Below are 14207 nucleotides of genomic sequence, written 5' to 3' on the forward strand. Positions count from 1 at the left end.
GATTATTTTAAAATAAATTATTCTAATTCTAGCTGTGTTCAAACAACATGCAGCCCTTCAAGGAGCTAACAAAAAATTCTTATGTATTCCAGCCACGTCGTGTGAATCAGAAAGAGCCTTCAGCAAAGCAGGCCAAATAATTTCGGATCGCCGTACCCGGTTGAAGGCCGAAGTCGTTGACCAGCTACTGTTTATAAATAAAAATTACAATAGCTTTAATAAGTAACTTATCCGATCTCAATGGACTGAATTTTGTTTTATTTTATTAATTTCTCTAATATGTTATTTGAATACATTTTTTGATTTTTTCGTTTCAATACAAATTCTACAACGGCTTTTTAATTATATTTTTAAATATAAAAATATTTTTGAAAACATCGATGTTTCTGCACAAGAAACATGTCCGGCAATACCTAAACTGCCAAAAGTTTAAGACATCGCAACAAAACCCTGCCGGACCCATGCATACTCGACCCGCGGAAGAACCCTTCGTCGTCATTGGACCCGATTTTGTCGGCACACTTCCTCGTTCTAAGCAAGGTAACACCATGCTCCTCGTTTTCTTCGACCTATTGTCCAAATGGGTGGAACTAGTACCACTACGACGTGTCACCACTCCGAACCTTCAACGTGTGTATTCTCACTCACATCGGGGTTTCGCGACGTTTCGTGTGCGACAATGGGACACAGTTCACTAGCCGGTCCTTCAACAAGTAAGAAAGCTACAGTCGAGTGTACTCGACTGTGAGATACCCACTACCCATTTTGAATAAAAGAAATATATTTTGTATATATATATATACTGAATATACTGGAAAATACTAAAAATATAAAAATGGTATGTTTGGTATATCGATATAGTACCGCATTCAAAATATACCATAGACGGCACAATATACCAGATTGTCGGCTAAACCAAATTAGACTCCTAGTAAGTAGGCATTTTTGCCCATACAAAAGTATTTCTTTAATAACTTCGACAATTTTTATCTGATCGCAACCAAATTTTCAGGAATCACAAATTCTATAATAGTTATTGTATATACCAAAATTCGCAACTCTAGCTAAAAAAAAAAATTACGCTTGTTATTCAATTTTGTTGATTTGCGTGGGCGGAAGTGGGCATGGCAAAAATTTGAAATAAACTTGATCTGCGTGCAAATATAACAAGTGCTGTCGAAAATTATAGCTCTATCTCTTATAGTCTCTGAGATCTAGGTGTTCATACGGACGGACGGACAGACACACAGACGGACAGACGGACAGACAGACAGACAGACAGACAGACAGACGGACAGACGGACATGGCTAGATCGTCTCGGCTGTTGACGCTGATCAAGAATATATATACTTTATAGGGTCGGAGATGCCTCCTTCTACCTGTTACATACATTTCCTGCCGGCACAAAGTTATAATACCCTTCTACCTGCAACACACTGCCCCTTTTCTCTACATGAAAACCCAACGGATCGAGCAAACCGGACAGTTAAGACCATGATCTCGCAACTAATTAACGGGCAGCAGAACCAATGGGATGAGTTGCTTCCAGAGATCACATTAGCTAGCAATTCCAGCGTTTCTGACCGAACCAAAGAAGAGTGGCTAACATCGCAGATCTCCGAGAGTTCCAGGAGCAGAGGACTGAGTCCGCGGACGAAGCCTATGAAAATGACACGTCGTCAAACACTGATTCTATCCCTCCGACCAAAACCCTCCAGTCCACAGTGGATCCGCTTGTATGGAAGAGCGGCCAGAAATACTAATAATGGTCATAGCGTGCTGAAATTTATAACAATAATTTAGCAAATTTCTCCAAACTTATAGCAACAAAACCGGACACATCGAACGACTATATCCTATAGCTCCCATAGGAACAAACGATACCCAATTATAAAAACATATTTGTTTAACCTAATTTATTACGATTTTGGTATGTAAGATATTTTTCTTAGTTATATACATTCTTAAAAACTAAAATAAAATCAACAAACAAAATATTAATGAAACAAAATTATAAAGCATCATTAAGTAATTCGTAGACAGATGTAAGCAAACTCGACCTATCTTTTTTAGGAAGTTGTCTCTGTCCTGTTAAAAATAAATTAGCTGCAGAAACTTGCAGATGTGTGTTTACTACTAAAATTACTAAAGCAGGTAAAGGTGGGTCTTTGCTTATTGTGCTGTTGCGCTTTTGCTTGTCTTCGTCTTTAGTGGTATGTTTTTTGCAAAAATATTAATTTGTAAATTATTATTTAAATTTTGATTTTGGATTTTGGTAGGTGCATCGCAAAAACGTGTTTTTCCACGTCTGTATTTTTTTAATATGTGGTGCACAGGTAATGGAACCAACGTCGAAAAATAAAGAAATCGATTTTCGATGTGCAAGCGGACATAGAAAACAACGGTTACATTATTCCAGAGTTGAGCGAAGTATCCAATAAAATTGAGAACCTCTGCAAAACATTTGTAACTTTTGGATAAATTACAAACGGAAAAAATCTGCAGTTATTAAATATCAATCTGGATGGCTTAGTAAAAAGAATCGATTTCAATAAACGCCCCTATTGCAAATCAAATCAAATAGAGGAAAGTGCTTACGGGGCCGTCCTAAACTTGATTTTGAGGAGGCTTCAGAGAGAACAAAACGACGACGTGTAGCTCATTAAAATAGATGAATCCGCTGTTTCTTCTCTACGCAATGATGATCGAAATCAAAATTTCCTGCCGGAAGATCCCATGGAAGTTATTTCGCTTTTAATGCATGACGAAGCACCAATATTTGCTGATAAGAAACATTGTAAATAGCAAAATATCCTTTGAAATTTTTCCCAGTTACCAAAGAGTACTAAGTCTTAAAAAATAAGATACCCTGATGGTATTTATATAGACGAATCTCTTGCGGAAGTCGAACTACAAAGCTTACTAGACAATACGGCATTTAGTATAATAGAGCTTCAAAACAACGTCATTGAAACTATGCCTGAAAATATAGTTACGAATTTAACTTTAATTGGAAAATGGGGCTTTGATGGAAGTACAGGAAGAACAGGAAGAACAGGAAGAAACACATTCAGGAGGAATTTCGCGAAAAATGGGAATACTGGTAGACAAACCTAGAGATGGAGGTAGGGGATCTTCAAACGACGGAAATATCGCAAGGAAATTCTTTTGTAATGCAGATTTGAGCTTCGAAATAACAGGAATCGATGCATCTTTGATTCACAGATGTGCAACATTATTACAAGCCATGGCATCGGGATTCAAAATAAATGTAGAGAAATTTGAAAATTACGCGCTGGATACAGCCAAATATCTAATAGCTGCTTATCCGTGGTACTATTTACCGGCTACCGTTCATAAAGTCTTAATTTATGGTTCAGCTGTAATAGAGCATGCATTAGTGTCGATAGAAGAGCTTTCAGAGGAAGCAGCAGGGTCCAATAACAAGGAACTAAAAATGTAGACTTCAACACAGTCGGAAAGTATCTCGTACTTTAACAAACACAGATGTCATGAACTATTTATTATTAACGTGGCTTCAATTTGTTTGTTTTTAATCCTTCTTCTTGTTTCGTAATCGTTTTATTAGACAAAAAAAGAGATTTAATCTTTAAAGTGCTTTTAAGAAAATGTTTACTATTTTTTCAGTAGTTATTTTTAAATGAAAACTTTGTTAAACGATTTATTTAATCTTTCTTATTTCTTTTTTTGGTTTTGTTATTACATTTACAATATATTATATTCAATTTATAAGATTTAATCTATTAAATTGTTGTATAAATCTTCCAAAACTATTTGCTATTTAGTTTTATAAATTTTATTATTTTACTATTAAATTTGTAAACTAAAAGCTAACAAATTATGGTACTTGTAAAGACCCGTGATATCAAGTAATAAACACGCACTTTGTGGTACTTAAATTAGGTTTATTTTATTTCTTTACTTCACGCACGTCTGTCGTGCTCGCTCACTTATGTTGAACTAACTCTCGTCTCTCTTGACACTCATCGCTCGTGTCCGCTGCTAGCATCGTCGCTCTCCTTGCCGATCTCGCTGCTCTGTGCAGATTCCACATCCCTCCTTTATTAACAAGTTTCAGCTTCAACGGTTGATGTAAACTTTCCGCCAACCGCTCCGTTCGATGTTCCTTGTTTTCCCCATCTTCCTGGTAGTCCTGTACCGATGTCCTATTATCTCGAGCGTTACCTAAAGGAGAAATTACAGATGCCGTTGCCTCGCTTGTCGTTATTGGAATCTTCTTGACATGGGACACGTTCCTAATAAGTGTCTTACCCTCTGCCGTAATTTTAATAATATTATTGTTTCTTTCTACTACTTCATATTCGGTGTCGCCAAAAGTTGGAGTTAATTTGTTTGTAAAAATTACATTTTTCAAAAACACCTTATCCCCCACCTTTATTTCGATTTCTTTAGCCCCTCTCTTTTTGTCTGCCTGTTCTTTCCCTTTTTGTTTTAGTATACAATCTCTATCTCTTTCAGCCGAGTCTGTAAATTGTTCATCAATGTCATCTATACATGGAACTTTGTCGCGAACGACCCTATTGAACATAAGCTGAGTTGGAGCTACTCCTGTAGTCCCGTGTGGCGTCACATTGTGCATGAGTACGAACTTCTGAATCTCCTCTTTGTAATTATTTGAATTTGAATACGCGATTTTAATCGTTTCACTAAAGATCTATTCATGTTTCTACCTCCCTATTAGCCTGAGGCCAATAGGGTGGTGTCTTCACCTGCTCTATTCCGCAAATTTTGCAATATTCCGCGAATTCTGAGCTGATATATTGTCGACCGTTGTCAGTTCTTAAGTATTTTGGATAACCTAATCTACAAAATATTTCCTTCATTACTTCAATGAGGCTAGCTGACGAAATAGAGCGTAAAATTTAAATTCCATATAGCGAGAGTAGTAGTCTATAAAAATCAGGATGAACTCGTTATTGGGTAAAGGACCCAGCAAGTCGGACGCTACCCAAATCCATGGGCCAGTTGGAAATGGATTTCTATCCATGGGCGCTGGTCTGGCTGGTTGAGAAACCAGGAGGCAATCTTTGCAGCGTTTTACGAATTTTTCAGCGTCGCGGTCGATCCGAGGCCACCAAATTTTCGATCTTAACCGCCTTTTCATGGCCGATTCTCCTGGGTGCCCTTCATGAGCCAGCTCAAGAATCCGATTTCGAAGTGATGTTGGAATAACGATACGATTACCACGCAGAAGGAGAGGTCCTATTGTTGACAACTCATACCGGAATGGATAAAATTGCTTTGGGGACTCCGATTTCCACTCGTCGTTCTCTACACAGGCCATCGCATCAATGATTTCTTCATCTTTCACCGAGTCCTTAGCAATTTCGAGATGGTCATCGATTTTGGAATACTGTTTTCGATGATATGCAGGATACTGTATTCGGTTTCTCTTTCACAAGTGTTGGGTGGTGTTAGCGGACAAAGTCGTGATAACGCATCAGAAATGTTCTCTTTTCCTGCTTTGTACACTACTTTAAAATCGTATGACTGCAGACGTAGGAGCCACCTCTCTATACGAGCTGGTGGTTTCGATGTTGGTTTGAAAATTGCTTCCAAAGGTTTGTGGTCGGTCACCAGTTCAAATCGAAGTCCAGCCAGGTAGTAATAAAATCGCTCTACCGCCCAGACTAGGGCCAGACTTTCTTTCTCCGTTTGTGAATAACGTTTCTCAACATCCGATAATGCTCGGCTTGCAAATGAAATAATTAAGGGATCATTGTTAGCCGAGAACTGCAATAAAACTGCTCCGAGTGCTACAGGACTGGCATCTGCTATGAGACGGGTGCGATTTCCAGGGTTGAAATATTGAAGATTTGGCACATATGCCAGTCGATTCTTTAAGTTGAGAAAAGCGTTTTTCTCTGTTTCGCCCCAGCTGAATTTCGTGTCCTTCTTTAAAAGTTGACATAGAGGTTCCGTACAGTCTGCTAGATCAGGAATAAATTTCCTACATACGTCACCAGACCGAGAAAACTTCGTATCTCCTCTTTATTGATTGGCTCTCGAAATGCTTTAATAGCATCAACTTTATCGGGATCGACTTCAATGCCTCTATCGGAAAGAATGTGGCCAAGAAATTTAAGTTTTTGCTTTTCCAAACGCATTTTGGTCATTAAGCAGTACGTTGTTTTCCTGAATACCTTGCAGACATCTCTTACGGTTTTGTCATGTTCCTCTTGACTTTCTCCGAAGATAATAACGTCGTCGATGTAGTTCATAACATTTCGAAAATCTACTAACAGCTGCTCGAGATGACGTTGAAAAATTTCTGGAGCAGAATTTACTCCGAACATCAGTCTTTTATATCGAAAAAGTCCCATTGGTGTTATAAAGGTTGTGATTTCCCTGCTGTCTTCATCCAGTTCCAGCTGATGATAAGCGTCTTTCAAGTCTAAGCGCGAAAAGAATCGTGCACCTTTAAGTTTGGTCATAAAGATTCAAATGTCGGTAATGGATACATTTCTCGACGAATTGCCTTGTTCGCCAGACGCATATCCACGCAGAGTCGAATATCGCCATTCTCCTTAAACGCCAGGACAATTGGGGAGATCCATCGACTCGGACTCGTAACAGATTCAATAATGTCTCGCCTCAAAGCTTCATCCAGCTTCGCTGCAACTTTATCTTCAAGTGCCACTGGGATCCTCCGCACCGGCTGCTGAACAGGCTTGATTTGTGGATCAATGCACAGCTTTATTTCGACACCTTTCCATTTGGGAAATGGTGCGGTCGTTTCAACCCGATTGACACTTAGGCCAAGACGAAGAACATTTAGCTTTATGGCTGTCTCACGCCCCAGTAATGACTGTCGTCCATTTTAATAACAAAAATGTAGCAATCACCTCGACATCTGGTACCGCTGATATCGGTGCTTCAAAACACAAATTACTTCTAGTAATTGATCAGAAGCATATCCTCGGAATTGTTTTTGTGAATGTGATCTCACTTTAAACACCGCCGGGGTTTTCCTTTTCAGTGTTTCCCAGTCTATATGGCTGATGAGGTTGAATCGCGAACCAGAATCGATAATAAGAGAAACTTCTTGGCCTCCAATTTTGCAGCTGATAAGCTCTTCTTCCTCGTCGCTGCATATTCTAAAGCAATTCGAGCTTTCCTTCTTCCTTTTGAAATCAGGTCGACCCTCTCCAGCACAATCGTCATCTAGTCGACGCTTGAGGTTTCCATTTTAGGCTGAGGATATTGTTTCGACTTGCATTTGCGTGCAAAATGCCCTATTTTCGAGCATTTATTGCATTTGGCGAGTCGCGCCGGGCAAACGGGATCACTATTGCCATGACCCATCCGACCACACCTAGAACATTCCACTCCCGGTTTTGCTTTACGAGCCACAATTTTGTTTATTGCCTCAACGGTTGGCTTCTGCATGGCTTCGGCTTGTTTGTTAATTTGCTCCTCGACTTGACACGCCTCAATAATCTCGTCTAGGGAGTGCTCTTTACTCAGAAGTTTCTTCTTTAATTCAGGAGATGCCCACGAGTCCAGTATTTTGTCCTTAAGACAGATTTCCTCGATTTCCTTTTCGATTCGCCAAAGAAGCATTTATACATTTGTTGTCGTAGCCGAAGAATAAATTTCGAGAAATTTTCCCCTTCCTGTGGAGCCAAATTGCGAAAAAGGTGTCGTTCGAACGTGGAATTTTGCTTAGGTGAAAAATAGGCATTTAACTTCTCAATTAAAATACCGCAAACATCATTGTCCAGCTTTTCATCATATTCAATTATTGCGCCTGGTAGTGAGTATGCAACAGTCTGCAACTGTACTCCACCCAAATGAAGTAGTTTTGTTCTCTTGGTTTTTGGTGACTCAATTTGGTCAACCTCCATAGCTATGGTGAACGCTCTTAACCATTTTTCCCATTCATTTCTGAGCACCGATTTTTCAATCGTGTCACATAGAAATGGTTTAAGAATATTATCAGTCATCTTATCTGAAACACAAGATTTTATTATAAGTAAATATTGGCTTGTTATTACTCAGCCTTTTACATGTTTTCTTTTTATCGACTTGTATTTTATACACGATCGATTTAATATTTGGCTTACGCAAGACGAAACTCTTTCGCACAGCCTTCTCTTTGTACGTACATATGTATATTCGTACTTATTTGCATCTGTATATGTAGCTTGCATAGGTTTATCTCCCACACTCAGCCTTTTCCATATACAATGTCTCTCTTTGTTAGAATAATTTCACTCTTTTGGCTCACATACAAACGTGTGTACGTTGCCGCGATGGACTTGTTAAATTTAACACTTCATCATTTTCTCCTTCTCTTTCCTTTTACTCTATGCTTAGAGATTTCGTCTTGCGTGGAGAACATCGTATCTGAGAGCGAAGCCTCTCACGCCAACATAGACACAAAAGCCGTTATTTTTCGTTTTGTGTTCTACTTTCGCCCTCCTTTTCGTTCGTTTTCATGTACCTACATTGAATTATATTCCAATTCACTGGAATTGAGTTTCACTTAGAAATATTAAATTTCAAAATGCACTTATAAATTCAATTCCTATTTATTTTGCACAAGATAGTAAATTTACCTCGTCGCCAATGTAAAGACCCGTGATATCAAGTAATAAACACGCACTTTGTGGTACTTAAATTAGGTTTATTTTATTTCTTTACTTCACGCACGTCTGTCGTGCTCGCTCACTTATGTTGAACTAACTCTCGTCTCTCTTGACACTCATCGCTCGTGTCCGCTGCTAGCATCGTCGCTCTCCTTGCCGATCTCGCTGCTCTGTGCAGATTCCCACAGTACTTAAAAGAATCAAATAAGTAAGCAAACACCCATACACGCATACACCGTCAAATGCAGTTCCCATACATTTGCACCCACTTACACACACACACATGTAACGCCAAGCAGCGCGTCTTCTAATTAGAGCAACACACGCACACAAACTTGTATTACACATTAGAATAAAAACGAATTGAAAGAAGATCCGTTGATAATTTGTATTTTTATTTATTTTTTATTGTGATATTCCTACTATAATTAACAAATATTAGAAATTGCACATTGCTATAACGGAAGTTGCATAGTGCAAAAGCAATTACAAATAAAAAACACGCATACATATAGAGAGAATATAAAATTAAAACACGCGGGCCGCATATTTTGTTGTTTTCTCACACACATCAACACACACACACACACACATACACTTTGAAATAGATGCTGATAATGTAAATGTATATGTATATATGAATTTCTTTTTGTTTATTAAGCAAATTGTGAAATCATGGCAAAACAATTCAACAAGAAGTGCAAATTACAAGCAGACGAAGCGGCAGAAAAAATATTAATCAAAGAAATACAGTTGATATAAATTGACGTTGGTCAGTTGCCTAAGCGTTTGATTGCACAACAAACAAAACAACAACTACAGCAGCAGCAACAACAACAACAACAACAACAATAGCGCCAGCTATTCTGAATCGGGCATTAAAACGTGTGTGAAAAAACATCAGCACGCGGTCACACAGACAAACGCAACTCATTACACAGACGCCGTCAGTGTACATGTGCATGTAAGAGAAGGAGAGAAAGAGAGATAGCCAGTAAAAGTGACGCTAGCAGCACCAACAACAAACAGGTCACTTTTGTTTTGCGCCTTAAGCCAGCCGCGACAGCAACAGAGAAAAAGCCGCAGCAGCAGAGCATCGCGTCTTCAGCGTCTTAATATTGTGAGAGCAACAGCTGAGCGTAGCCCAACTCCGCTTAGAGCAAACAATCTACGAGAGAGCGAGAAAGAACTTACGTTTGTTGTTCTTTTCCTACGAATATTCATTCTTCTTTTACTGCATTTTGCCGGTAAGTTTATATGTATGTACTTATACATATGTTGAAAAGGAATTGTTGTCCAAGGACGAGATGCTCGACCGTCTGCGCGAAAAGAAGCACACCATGAAGCGTCTCTATGCCGTATGCATACAACAATTTTAATCATTTTAAGTGCATTAAATTGATATCCCTTTACAGGTGAGTTCGGAACGTGACGGAGACTCATCGTTGTCCTATTCGCACAGCTACAGCGACAAGCAGCTGAGTGGCAGTCACAGTCATTCGCATCGCCATTCACACTCGCATCCACACTCTTCGCACCAGCACCAACAGCAGCAGCAGCAGCATCAACAAGCGTTGCAATCGCAACAAAACAGTCCGCCTGCCACATAGCGTCTGGACATGAGCAAGAAGAGCATGTCGAGTCCGGCGGTGGGCGTTAGTGTGCCACATGCCATGCCCGAATCGCCCAGCATAGGGAGCATGCAGCTGCAGAGCAGCAGTGGCACCATACAGACACCGCAGCAACAGCCGCTGCCAGCTCCTCCTCAGGTGGCCAGCACATCAACAGCAGCAGCAGCGGCAACCGCAGCAGCAGCTGCAGCGGCGGCGGCGGCAGCACAGAAACTCACAGCCTCGGAGATGGCACAGGATAATAGCATCACCTCGGAGCCATCGAAGCGTTTGCAGTATTTGTTTAACCAGTTGGCCGATTGCAAGAACGATACGGAGCAGCGTACTTGGATGCTCTACGAAGATGAGGAGGATATTATACAGTTTCTTGAGGAACTTGTCGAAATACTTGTGAGTGAAGCTACATCATATCTTTTGCACTTAACGGCCACATCTGAAATGCACTTAGTGGCAAAGTTTACTCACTTAAGAATCACACAAGAGCGTTAGAATTGCACATCAGTTATTTCGCACTTAGCGACCACATCATAAATGCACTTAACTGTCACTCAAAAGCGTCACATCCTAAATTTCGCACTTAGCAACCACATCTGAAATGCACTTAGTGGCAAAGTTACTTACTTAAGGGTCAGACAATAGAGTTAGAATTGCACATCAGTTATTTCGCACTTAGCGGCCACTTAAGAGTCACACAAAAGCCTAAGAACTTCACATTCCAAATTTCGCACTTAACGGCCACATCTGAAATGCACTTAGTGGCAAAGTTTGGAATTACACATTAGTTATTTCCCACTTAACGGCCGCTCCTAAAATGAATTTAGTGACAAAGTTTACTCACTTAACGGTCGAAATTTAGAAAGAATTGCACATCAGTTATTAGCGGCCACACCTAAAATGATTTTAGTGACAAAGTTTACTCACTTAAGAGTCACACAAAAGCGTAAGAACTGCACATTCCAAATTTCACACTTAACGGCCACAACTGAAATGCACTTAGTGGCAAAGTTTACTCACTTAAGGGTCACACAAGAGCGTTAGAATTGCACATCAGTTATTTCGCACTTAGCGGCCACACCTAAAATGATTTTAGTGACAAAGTTTACTCACTTAAGAGTCACACAAAAGCGTAAGAACTTCACATTCCAAATTTCGCACTTAACGGCCAGATCTGAAATGCACTTAGTGGCAAAGTTTAGAATTACACATTAGTTATTTCCCACTTAACGGCCGCTCCTAAAATGAATTTAGTGACAAAGTTTACTCACTTAAGAATCACACAAAAGCGTAAGAACTGCACATTCCAAATTTCGAACTTAGCAACCACATCTGAAATGCACTTAGTGGCAAAGTTACTCACTTAAGGGTCAGATAATAGAGTTAGAATTACACATCAGCTATTTCGCACTTAGCGGCCACTCCTAAAATGCACTTAGTGACAAAGTTTACTCTCTTAACTGTCAAAATTTAGAAAGAATTGCACATCACAACCTTTGCGCTTAACGGCCACTTCTAAAAAACACTTAGTGTCCAAATTTACCCACTTAAGGGTAACACAAGAACGTAACGCATTTAGTGGCATTGTTTATTCACTTTACTGAACACACAAGATCGAAACAATTGCATAGAAATATACAGAAATGTGGTATTGCTTCATCTATCTTTAATAATAGCAATTTTGGCCGTTAAACGAAATAAGCTTGTTTACCTTTTACTGACTTTGTTTATTCTCTTCTCTGTCTTCATGTGCTGCACAGAACAATGCGGATGAGAACATCATGTCGTGCGATCAGTATCAGATGTTCATCAATCTGGTGCAGTACTATCAGATGGAGACACGCTGGTCCATCAAACGCCTCCTGCTTCAGACCTTCACAGCTGCCTGTCATCTTGATCACATTATCGTCGACATTCTGCTAATTTCAGTGCTGCCACTCGAGATTGTAAGTTGCAGTTTTTATTCATATATATTTGCTTTGCAAAGTGATCTAATTTGTGGTCAAAATTTCAAATTTCTTAAGGTCGACGACATGAAGGCACACTTTGCCAATCTGGATCGGTTTGAGCAGCTGGTCAAGATGTTAACCATAATATTCTCGCTGGGCCAGCTGATGCCTGTGAATCATCAAGGTGAGCAAATTACATTTCAAAGCAGCTTTAAATGGGAATTACTCTGTTTCTGAGGGAACCACATTTCACATCATAAAACCAGCACTTTTGCTTTGTGAAATTTCATTGATTTGGAATAGAATCAACTAATTCGTTTGTCTTGACAAACTCTTTATTCATTGGTTGACTATCAAACTATCAAAATTTGCTTTACTTCTACTTGCAAAAATCGTATTTTAACAACATTAAAACGCTAACTGCAAGTTAAGCAATCATTAAAGCATAAAATGTTGTAGCTCTTAGCTTTTGTTTGTCAGTAAATTCTGAACATCCCTTCTCTGCGATTCTCAAATTGTTAACGTAATGCATAGCACTGATTTTGGTTGTTTAACTTTAAAGTCAAAAATTTGTATATGGCTAATTCACAGACAAAATTTGTCACGTGATATTTACAGTGAAAAACATAAACTGAAAGAATTTTCAAAATAAGAAAAGGGTATTTTTATAGCTCTGGATTAACACTTTTATTAAGAGCTAAGATTGATCTTAGAAAGTTTTTTTACTATAAAATACATAAATTCGTTATTTTTTGCATTCATTTCGATAATATTTGCAAAAATCTTTAAACAGAAAAAGATTCCAAAAATATTCTTGGCTCTAATAAAAGTGCTAATCAAGAGCTATAAGATTTATTTTTACTTAAAATGAAAACATGTTTTGTTATATGTTTTTCCACGTTAAATATTGTCGCATGCGATGTTTTCGTCAGAGAATTTCCAATATACTATATAATCATAAAGAATTGCTCGTATTTTGGAGATAGATTAGTACATTTTCAATTATTTTATTCACTTACATATCTATTAATTTTGTATTTAACTTTTGCAGATTATTTGGGCGTGCACTTTTGCCAGCTTTTTCCTGAAAATTGTCGAGCGCGGCAACAACACGGGGGTGCTGGTGGATATGGTGATCGCTCTGATACTGGCATTCAATCAACAGTTTAGCGAGCATGCGGTGCATCTGCCCACAGCCAAAGTGTTCACCTGGAAGCTGTTGTTGCTGCTCAATCGAGAAGGTAAAGCCAAACAATTTGTACTTTATTTTGTGATTACTTTTACTAAAAGTGAATTTGATTTGAATTTGACTTAGATGATCCAACGCGACTGCTGAAGCATCACAATGAGCACATGAACACGGTGCTGGGCATGTTTATTGACATCTTCAGTCATCCGGATACGGCTGGCATGTTTTATACAAACGATATTAAGATGCTCATCGATATTGTGGTGCGTCAACTCTCCGATCTGGATGCGGGCAATGTGGTAAGTAATAATATATGTATTATATATTTATCTTACTAATAATCTGGATGTTAGTTACGTCCGTGCTATTTGGAGCTGTGTCGTCGCATTTTGCGCAACACAAACTATCAGGAGCATCAGCATCGCCATCACGATCTCATGAAGATCTTCATCCGCATATTTTGCGAAGAGACCGAATGTAGTGCATCCGATCAGCAGTTAGTGCGCGAAATCGCCAACGAATTTCCCCAATTGTTTAAGGCATAAGAAAGTGGTGGAAAATGGAAAGTGGATAGTGAAACACACAGTCAGAATGCAAACAGAAAAAACACAACTCCTAAAACCAACTAAAACCAAAATAAATACCAATCTAAAGCGTGGCTAGTGAGGCTACCAAAGCGAGCCAACCAACAAAAAATTTTAATTTTAAATTGTATAATAATAATAACCATAATAATACTCTACCTCTTATTGTCTCTGAGATCTAGGTGTTCATACGGACGGACGGACATACACACAGACGGACAGACGG

The 14207-nt window shown here is 39.0% G+C and overlaps 1 pseudogene; it reads left to right on the top strand.

Moving 5' to 3' along the window:
* Positions 1-380: 380 nt before the first annotated feature.
* On the top strand, positions 381-13989 carry LOC133835604 (NCK-interacting protein with SH3 domain-like; annotated as a pseudogene).
* The last annotated feature ends 218 nt before the right edge of the window (positions 13990-14207 follow it).

This window comes from Drosophila sulfurigaster, chromosome 2R (assembly GCF_023558435.1).
Source record: "Drosophila sulfurigaster albostrigata strain 15112-1811.04 chromosome 2R, ASM2355843v2, whole genome shotgun sequence".
Classification (NCBI taxonomy): Eukaryota; Metazoa; Arthropoda; class Insecta; order Diptera; family Drosophilidae; genus Drosophila; species Drosophila sulfurigaster.